General features: G+C 41.2%; 1 non-coding gene across 1 annotated transcript; it reads left to right on the forward strand.

Annotated features, from left to right (window-relative positions):
• Positions 1-10,865: 10,865 nt before the first annotated feature.
• On the forward strand, positions 10,866-10,939 carry TRNAV-AAC. The gene has a single exon. It is a non-coding gene; the product is annotated as a tRNA-Val (tRNA).
• Positions 10,940-11,139: the final 200 nt, after the last annotated feature.

Below are 11,139 nucleotides of genomic sequence, written 5' to 3' on the forward strand. Positions count from 1 at the left end.
TATTCAACCCCCCTTCTAGACGGCCATAAGATCCCCAACACTTTCAATGGTAAATTTGCAAAAGGCTCCATGTATACAAGGTGAGATGTTGCCCTAATTATGGTAAAAAGTGATTACATTCATTTCAAGTATTCCTCACAGCTTGTCTCAAAGTTATACCAAGGAAGGTAAATCACGGGATAAAGTTATATTTGATCCTGTCCGAAAGCCGAATCAACGGACGCTGGGCACGTGGCGCTCTCCGCGTTGCTGACGTAGATCCCCGATCGATCGTATGGTCCTCCGACGAACCTGCAGGGAAGTCGGGCCGGGAAGGGGTTCCCGACAACGACCCTCCGACGCTCAAGTCAGGCAAGCAGACAACCAAGAAGTGGCTCTAAATATCAAAGAACGCGTACCTCCGGCGAAGGGTGAGGACCCTTTATATAGAGCTGTGAAGAGGATCGGGCACACATACCGAGGTGCATACGTGTCCTCTGTCCATACCTCGGTATGGGCTTCTCAGAAGAGCTTACCTGACACCATACTGCTACAGTCCGAGCACATCTATGATGTGACAGCGGGATCCTCTGTTGTAAGATCTTGCGTATAGCCTGGTCGTTGAACATACCCGCTGTCAGGAGATGTTCCCCCGATGTTTCCTTTGTCCTTTTGTCTCTTCTGTTCCCACGCCGAGCGGCCAGCCGCTCGGTAGGCATACGTCCGACCGGGCGTAGGTATCGGTCCGACCGGGTGCTCGGCTAAGAGTGTTCCACAGCAACGATGCTTTATGCTTCGGCCGAGCGGGCTATCCGCTCGGCCAGGTGACCCTTTTCACTATGAGCGTCAGAAACCCGCCCACGGTCGGGTTGTCTTCTGTCCGGCCCGGGAAGCTCCTGGCCGAATGTCAGGTCGGCTCGGCATCCTTCCGTTCGGCCCGGCATCCTTCCGTTCGGCCCTACATCCTTCCGTTCGACCCTGCATCCTTTCGTTCAACCCGGCATGCTTCCGTTCAACCCGGCATGCTTCCGTTCAGCAGGGCATCCTTCCGTTCGGCCCGTCATCCTTCGTTCGGCGCGAACTTGGGGTTGACCTCCACATGTCTTTGACCCTCCGCCCATGAGGGTCCCCCGTCCTTATCACCGGATCACATGCTTCCCCTTCAAGTCTAGTCGAAGGAGGCGCATAGTCCGACTGACTGGACGCCCGTAGTGCCGAGCAGCACATCCAAGAAACCATCCTCTGCTTCTCCTCGTTAATCGCCTCTCATCCCACCTCTCTTGCGTTTTGCAAGGGATTTCTCACGAAGTATTTTGTATAGCTAGTCCGCTCGGCTGAATATATCTCGTTTCGCAAATGGGATTTTAGTCAGATGTTTACGGGGTATTCTTGGTAACCCACCCGCTTGCACACTTGGTCCGCCGGACTCGCTTAGTTGAATACATGCATGGCTTTAACTGGAATTACCGCTAAACAGCATTACTTCCGGCCGGAGGGTTTATAGTCACCGGTCCGACTCTCGATATTTAACGTCGGAGCTCGACGGTCTTCCGGCCGGAGGGTTTATAGTCGCCGGCTCGACTCTCGATTTTTAACGTCGAAGCTCGACGGTCTTCCGCTCGGAGGGTTTATAGACGCCGGCTCGTCTCTCGATTTTTAACGTCGGAGCTCGACGGTCTTCCGCTCGGAGGGTTTATAGACGCCGGCTCGTCTCTCGATTTTTAACGTCGGAGCTCGACGGTCTTCCGCTCGGATGATTTATAGACGCCGGCTCGTCTCTCGATTTTTAACGTCGGAGCTCGACGGTCTTCCGCTCGGATGATTTATAGACGTCGGCTCGTCTCTTGATTTTAATGTCAGAGCTCGACGGTCTTCCGCTCGGATGATTTATAGACGTCGGCTAGTCTCTCGATTTTTAACGTCGGAGCTCGGCGGTCTTCCCTCGGATGATTTATAGACGCCGGCTCGTCTTTCGATTTTTAACGTCGGAGCTCGACGGTCTTCCGCTCGGATGATTTATAGACGCGGCTCGTCTCTCGATTTTTAACGTCGGGCTCGATTCTTCCGTCGGATTTATAGACGCCGGCTCGTCTCGATTTTTAATGTCGGAGCTCGGCGGTCCTCCGCTCGGATGATTTATAGACGCCGGCGTCATTCGATTTTAACGTCGGAGCTCGGCGATCTTCCGCTCGGATGATTTATAGGCGGCTCGTCTCTCGATCTTTAACGTCGGAGCTCGATGGTCTTCCACTCGGATGATTTATAGACGCCGGCTCGTCTCTCGATTTTTAACGTCGGAGCTCGGCGGTCTTCCGCTCGGATGATTTATAGACGCCGGCTCGTCTCTCGATTTTTAACGTCGGAGCTCGACGGTCTTCCGCTCGGATGATTTATAGACGCCGGCTCGTCTCTCGATTTTTAACGTCGGAGCTCGACGGTCTTCCGCTCGGAGGGTTTATAGACGCCGGCTCGTCTCTCGATTTTTAACGTCGGAGCTCGACGGTCTTCCGCTCGGATGATTTATAGACGCCGGCTCGTCTCTCGATTTTTAACGTCGGAGCTCGACGGTCTTCCGCTAGGATGATTTATAGATGCCGGCTCATCTCTCGATTTTTAACGTCGGAGCTCGACGGCCATTAAGGCTAATTTTGACACTGATGACATACACCCTACCGAGCGGCGAGGGGTCTTAGTCTTCGATGACTTGACTCGGCTAATTTTTACACCCGGCCGATCGGCCCGGGGTCTTCGACAATGAGTCGGTGCCTCGGATCTTATACATCATGGAGATAGGCCGCTCGGCAGATAATGCCAATTGCGTTTAACATTTTGCTTCCTGCATTTCAAATATACAGCCAAACGAAAAATATACAACACACATTATATTGGTGCACCTTTCACCCTGCCCCGAAAAGGCTGGAGATAATTTGCGCTTCATGGTTGATCTAAGTCCCAATCCATCATCATCCGCTCGGCAGTGCTCCCCCTTGAATGCCGGTTGGATCATTGTCTCGGGGGAGGAGTCCGCTCGGGGATCATTGCCTCCGCTCGGCCACCTGATGCTGACGTTGTTTGTTGCTTCAGCCACTCGGCTTGCGCATTCTCTCTCTGTTGCTCCACGAGCTTAGCTGCTCTTGCCTTGATTAGAGTGTCGAGCTCCTTCGTGGAGAGCATCATCGTGTGCGGTCATCCAACCTCGTCCATTGCTTCCGGTCGGATACAGGAGCGTTCCCACAGACGACGCCAAATTGATCCTGTCCGAAAGCCGAATCAACGGACGCTGGGCACGTGACGCTCTCCGCGTTGCTGACGTAGATCCCCGATCGATTGTATGGTCCTCCGGCGAACCTGCAGGGAAGTCGGGCAGGGAAGGAATTCCCGACGACGACCCTCCGACGCTCAAGTCAGGCAAGCAGACAACCAAGAAGTGGCTCCAAATATCAAAGAACGCGCACCTCCGGCGAAGGGTGAGGACCCTTTATATAGAGCTGTGAAGAGGCTCGGGCACACATACCGAGGTGCATACGTGTCCTCTGTCCATACCTCGGTATGAGCTTGTCAGAAGAGCTTACCTGACACCATACTACTACAGTCCGAGCACATCTATGATGTGACAGCGGGATCCTCTATTGTAAGATCTCGCGTATGGCCTGGTCGTTGAACATACCCGCTGTCAGGAGATGTTCCCCTGATGTTTCCTTTGTCCTTTTGTCTCTTCTGTTCCCGCGCCGAGCGGCCAGCCGCTCGGCAGGCATACGTCCGACCGGGCGTTGGTATCGGTCCGCCCGGGTGCTCGGCTGAGAGTGTTCCACAGCAACGATGCTTTATGCTTCGGCCGAGTGGGCTATCCGCTCGGCTAGGTGACCCTTTTCACTATGAGCGTCAGAAACCCGCCCATGGTCGGGTTGTCTTCTGTCCGGCCCGGGAAGCTCCTGGCCGAATGTCAGGTCGGCTCGGCATCCTTCCGTTAGACCCGACATCCTCCGTTCGGGCTCGCATCCTTCCGTTCGGCCCTGCATCCTTCCGTTCAGCCAAGCATGCTTCCGTTCAGCCCGGCATGCTTCCGTTCGACAGGGCATCCTTCCGTTCGGCCCGTCATCCTTTGTTCGGCGCGAACTTGGGTTGACCTCCACATGTCTTTGACCCTCCGCCCATGAGGGTCCCCCGTCCTTATCACCGGATCAATATTAATTATTAAACTTTTAAAAATAATTAATATAAATTAATATTTTATATTTTAGTTTTTTAATTTTCATTTTTTATTCTCTTTAATATTGTGTCATGGTGTAAAGATGATTATCACGTCAATCTAACACACTAAAAGTCTTCGGTTTGAGTCCGGGCGATGCTAATTTAATTTTTTAGTATTTTTTTTAAAAAAATGTTTGGATTTTGGAATGTGCTTCCTCTATATATGGCATACCTTCCACCATAACACTTGGCTGACAATTATTCCAATCATATGCATTCTTGTAGTAAAAATAATTACCTTAATCCTTTACCTTATTCTTGTAAGTCCGTTCTTCTAACCAATTAGACATCCCGCAAAAACATAAATAAGTCATGAATCATCACAATGTTTGTGGGAAGGTAATTATCAGGAGTGCATTTTTGCTATCTCTTTATGATCATATTTTTGTCCTTTTAACGGTCAATTTGCAAAAGGCTCCATATGACAAGGTGAGATGTTGCACTCATTATCGCAAAAAGTGATTGCGTTCATTTCAAGTATTCCTCACAGCTTGTCTTTAGGTTATATCAAGGAAGGTAAATCATGGGGTAAATTTATTTTAATAATTAAAATTTTAAAATAATTAATATAAATTTATATTTTATATTTTAGATTCTTAATTCTCATTTTTCATTCTCTTTAATATGGTGTTGTGGTGTAGTTGGTTATCACATCAGTCTAACACACTAAAGGACTTTGGTTCAATTTTGGGCGACGCTAGTTTATCTTTTTTTTTTTTTTAAATTTTGGATTTTGGAATGTGCTTCCTCTATATATGGCATACCTTCCACTGTAACACTCGCTTGACAATTATTCCAATCATATGTACTCTTGTAGTAAAAATAATTACCATCATCCTTTACCTTATTTTAGTAAGTTTGTTCTTCTAACCAATTAGACATCCCGCGAAGACGTAAAAAAGTCACTTATCATCACAATGTTAGTGGGAAGGAATTTAATAGGAATGCATTTTTGATTTCTCTTCATGACTATATTTTTGTCCTTCCAACGGTTAATTTGCAAAAGCCTCCATGTCACCATGGTACAAGGTTAGTTGTTGCCCTAATTAACATAAAAAGTGATTACATTCATTTCAAGTATTTCTCACAGCTTGTCTCCAAGTTATATCAAGGAAGATAAGTCACAGGGTAAATTTATATTAATAATTAAACTTTTAAAAATAATTAATATAAATTTATATTTTATATTTTAGATTCTTAATTCTCATTTTTTTCATTCTCTTTAATATGATGTCGTGGTGTAGTTGGTTATCACGTCACTTTAACACATTGAAGGTCATCGGTTTGAGTTTGGGCGACGCTAGTTTATCTCTTTTTTTACTATTTTTTTAAATGTTTAGATTTTGGAATGTACTTTATCTATATATGGCATACCTTCTACCGTCTTAAACACTCGGCTGACAATTATTCCAATCATATGCACTCTTGCAGTAAAATTAATTACCTTCATCCTTTACTTTATTCTAGTAAGTTCATTCTTTTAACCAATTAGGCATCCCGCAAAGACGTGAATAAGTCATGAATCATCACAATATTAATGGGAAGGTATTTAATAGGAGTGCATTTTTGCTATCTCTTCTTGACCATATTTTTGTCCTTTCAACGATCAATTGCAAAAGTCTCCATGTGTATAAGGTGAGATGTTGCCCTAATTATCATAAAAAGTGATTATGTTCATTTCAAGTATTCCTCACAGCTTGTCTCTAGGTTATATCAAGAAAGGGAAATCATGGGGTAATGTTATATTAATTATTAAACTTTTAAAAATAATTAATATTAATTTATATTTTATATTTTATATTTTAGATTCTTAATTCTTATTTTTCATTCTCTTTAATATGGTGTTATGGTGTAGTTGGTTATCATGTCAATCTAATACACTGAACACTGAAGGTCTCCAATTTGAGTCTGGGCAACGCCAAATTATCTCTTTTTTATCTATTTTTTTTTAAAATGTTTAGATTTTGGAATGTACTTCTGTCTATAACACTACAATTATTCCAATCATATGTACTCTTATAGTAAAAATAATTATCTTCATCCTTTACCTTATTCTAGTAAGTTCATTATTTTAACCAATTAGACATCTCGCGACAACGTAAATAAGTCACGAATCATCACAATGTTAGTGGGAAGGTATTTAATAGGAGTGCATTTTTTATATCTCTTCATGACCATAATCTTGTCCTTTCAACGGTCAATTTGCAAAAGGCTCTATGCGTACAAGGTGAGATGTTGCCCTAATTTTCGTAAAAAGTGATTACATTCATTTCAAGTATTCTCAGAGCTTGTCTACAAGTTATATCAAAGAAGGTAAATCATAGGAAAAAGTTATATTAATTATTAAACTTTTAAAAACAATTAATATAAATTTATATTTTATATTTTAGATTCTTAATTCTAATTTTTTCATTCTCTATAATATTGTGTCATGGTGTAGTTGGCTATCATGTCACTCTAACACACTGAAGGTCTCTGGTTTGAGTTCGGGCGACGCTAGTTTATCTCTTTTTTACTATTATTTTTTTTTTAAAAAATGTTTAGATTTTGAAATGTGTTTCCTCTATATATGGCATACCTTCCACCGTCTTAAACACTCGGCTGACAATTATTCCAATCATATGCACTCTTGTAGTAAAATTAAGTACCTTCATCCTTTACCTTATTCTAGAAAGTTTGTTCTTTTAACCAATTAGACATCCCGCGAAGACGTAAATAAGTCATGAATCATCCCAATGTTAGTGGGAAGGTAATTAATAGGAGTATATTTTTGCTATCTCTTCATGACCATATTTTTGCCCTTTCAATGGTCAATTTACAAAAGGCTCCATGCGTACAAGGTGAGATGTTGCCCTAATTATCGTAAAAAGTGATTACATTCATTTCAAGTATTTCTCACATTTCAAGTATTCCTCACAACTTGTCTTCAGGTTATATCAAGGAAGGTAAATCACAGGGTAAATTTATTTTAATAAATCAACATTTTAAAATAATTAATATAAATTTATATTTTAGATTCTTAATTCTCATGTTTCATTCTCTTTAATATGGTGTCGTGGTATAGTTGGCTATCATGTCAGTCTAACACACTAAAGGTCTCCGACTTGAGTCCGGGCTACACTAGTTTATCTCTTTTTTTTTAGTATTTTTTTTAAAAAAAATTTGGATTTTGGAATGTGCTTCCTTTATATATGACATACCTTCCGCCGTCTTAAACACTCGGCTAACAATTATTCCAATAATATGCACTCTTGTAGTAAAAATAATTACCTTCATCCTTTACATTATTTTAGTAAGTTCGTTCTTCTACCAATTAAACATCCCGCGAAGACGTAAGTCACGAATCATCACAATGTTAGTGGAAAGGTATTTAATAGGAGTGTTTTTTTTTTTATTTCTCTTCATGACTATATTTTTGTCCTTTCAACGGTCAATTTGCAAAAGCCTCCATGTGTACAAGGTGAGAATTGCCCTAATTATCGCAAAAAGTATTTACATTCATTGTATTCCTTACCACTTGTCTCCAAGTTATATCAAGGAAGGTAAGCCATGAGGTAAATTTATATTAATAATTAAACTTTTTAAAAAAATTAATATAAATTTGTATTTTATATTTTGGATTCTAAATTCTAATTTTTCATTCTCTTTAATATTGTGTCATTGTGTAGTTGGTTATCACACACCACTCTAACACACTAAAGGTCTCTGGTTTGAGTTCGGGCAATGCCAGCATATCTCTTCTTTTACTATTTTTTTTTAAAAAATGTTTAGATTTTGGAATGTGCTTTCTCTATATATGGCATACCTTCTACCATCTTAAACACTTGGCTGACAATTATTCCAATCATATGCACTATGGTTGTAAAATTAATTACCTTCATCCTTTACCTTATTCTAGTAAGTTCGTTCTTTTAACCAATTAGACATCCCGCGAAGACGTAAATAAGTCATGAATCATCACAATGTTAGTGGAAAGGTAATTAATAGGAGTGCATTTTTACTATCTCTTCATGACCATATTTTTGTCCTTTGAACGGTCAATTTGCAAATGGCTCCATGTGTACAAGGTGAGGTGTTTATCTAATTTTCGTAAAAAGTGATTACGTTCATTTCAGATATTCCTCACAGCTTGTCTCTAGGTTATATCAAGCAAGGTAAATCACGGGGTAAATTTATTTTAATAATTAAAATTTTAAAATAATTAATATAAATTTATATTTTATATTTCAGATTCTTAATTCTCATTTTTCATTTTATTTAATATGGTGTCGTGGTGTAGTTGGTTATCACGTTAGTCTAACACATTGAAAGTCTCTGGTTTGAGTTCGGGCGATGCCAGATTTTCTCTTTTTTAACTTATTTTTTTTTTAAAAAAATGTTTAGATTTTTGGAATGTGCTTCCGTCTACCTTCATCCTTTACCTTATTCTAGTAATTTCATTCTTTTAACCAATTAGACATCTCGCAAAGACGTAAATAAGCTAGAATCCTCACAATGTTAGTGGGAAGGTATTTAATAGGAGTGCATTCTTGATATCTCTTCATGACCATATTCTTATCATTTCAATGGTCAATTTGCAAAAGGCTCTATGCGTACAAGGTGAGATGTTGTTCTAATTTTCGTAAAAAGTGATTACATTCATTTCAAGTATTCGTAACTATAATGCCCCGGCCCGGGCGGGCCGCACTCGGACCGAACCCGGAACGCCACCAGAATTGCCCATGGGCTGACTACTAGCTCCACAGATCACCGGAGGTCCTTTTAGGATGCTTTGTCTTCACTCGCACGCACCTTGGAAAACTTCCCAGGAGATCACCCATTCTCAGAATTCTCCAAGTCAAGCACGCTTAACTTTGAAGTTCTTAAATTTAGGCTTCCAAAAAGGAAGGCGCACCCTGGTGATATGAATAGTAACATCTAACCTTTTAAGCCATACTTAACCAGAATCTCAGAACCGGAGTATTACAATCACCCCCACTTAAAGACACAACGTCCTTGTTGTGTAACCACGAATCACACCACAGACAAATCCCAGCATCTTCCTTGCTAGGTGGTGCCCTAGGTGCTCCTGCCACAGGCGCACTCACGGTCGCAAGGTGGCACTGATACCATCTGTAACGCCCCGCCCAGGCGGGTCATACCCGGACTGAACCATGAATGCCACTAGAATTACCCATCGGGTTGGCAACTAGCTCCACAGACCACCGGAGGTCCTTTTAGCGTGCTTTGTCCTCACTTACACGCACTCTGGAAAACTTCCCAGGAGGTCACTCATCCTCAGATTTCTCCAAGCCAAGCACGCTTAACTTTGGAGTTCTTAAGTTTAGGCTTCCAAAAAGGAAGGCGCACCTTGGTGATATGGATAGTACCATCTAACCTTGTAAGCCATACTTAACCAGAATCTCAGAACCAGAGTATTACAATCACCCCCACTTAAAGACACAACGTCCTCGTTGTGTAACCACGAATCACACCACAAACAAATCCCAACATCTTCCTTGCTAGGTGGTGCCTAGGTGCTCCTGCCATAGGCGCACTCACGGCCGCAAGGTGGCTCTGATACCATCTAAATGCCCCAGCTCGGGCGTGCCACGCCCGGATCGAACCAGGAACACCACCATAATTGTCCATCGGGTTGATGATTAGCTCCACAGACCACCGGAGGTCCTTTTAGCGTGTTTTGTCCTGACTCGCACGCACCTTGGAAAACTTCTCAGGAGATAACCCATCCTCAGATTTCTCCAAGTCAAGCACGCTAAATTTTGGAGTTCTTAAGTTTAGGATTCCAAAAAGGAAGGCGCACATTGGTGATATGGATAGTACTATCTAACCTTTTAAGCTATACTTAACCAAAATCTCAGAACTGGAGTATTACAGTAACAACTTGTCTCCAAGTTATATCAAGGAAGGTAAATCATGAGATAAAGTTATATCAATTATTAAACTTTTAAAAATAATTAATATAAATTTGTATTTTATATTTTGGATTCTTAATTCTCATTTTTCATTCTCTTTAATATGGTGTTGTGGAGTGGTTGGTTATCACCTCACCTCACTTTAACACATTGAAGGTCTCTGGTTTGAGTTCGGACAACGCTAGTATATCTATTTTTTTTACTATTTTTTTTAGAAATGTTTAGATTTTGGAATGTGCTTTCTCTATATATGGCATACCTTCTACCATCTTAAATACTCGGCTGACAATTATTCCAATCATATGCATTCTTGTAGTAAAATTAATTACCATCATCCTTTACGTTATTCTAGTAAGTTCGTTCTTTTAACCAATTAGACATCCCGCGAAGATGAAATAAGTCATGAATCATCACAATGTTAGTGGAAATGTAATTAATAGGAGTGCATTTTTACTATCTCTTCATAACCATATTTTTGTCCTTTCAACGGATGTCAATTTGCAAAAGACTTCATGTGTACAAAATGAGATGTTTCTCTAATTATCGTAAAAAGTGATTACATTCATTTTAGTTATTCCTCACAGCATGTCTCCAGGTTAAATCAAACAAGATAAATCACGAGGTAAATTTATTTGAATAATTAAAATTTAAAAATAATTAATACAAATTTATATTTTATATTTTATATTCTTAATTCACATTTTTCATTCTCTTTAATATGGTGTCGTGGTGTAGTTGGTTATCACGTCAGTCTAACACACTGAAGGTCTCCGATTTGAGTCCGGGTGACGCCAGATTGTCTCTTTTTTTAGTGTTTTTAAATTTTTTTTTGGATTTTCGAATGTGCTTCCTCTATATATGGCATACCTTCCACCGTCTTAAACACTCGGCTGAAAATTATTCCAATCATATGCACTCATGTAGTAAAAATAATTACCTTCATACTTTACCTTATTGTAGTAAGTTCATCCTTTTAACCAATTAGACATCCCAC

This window comes from Zingiber officinale, chromosome 1A (genome assembly GCF_018446385.1).
Source record: "Zingiber officinale cultivar Zhangliang chromosome 1A, Zo_v1.1, whole genome shotgun sequence".
Lineage (NCBI taxonomy): Eukaryota > Viridiplantae > Streptophyta > Magnoliopsida > Zingiberales > Zingiberaceae > Zingiber > Zingiber officinale.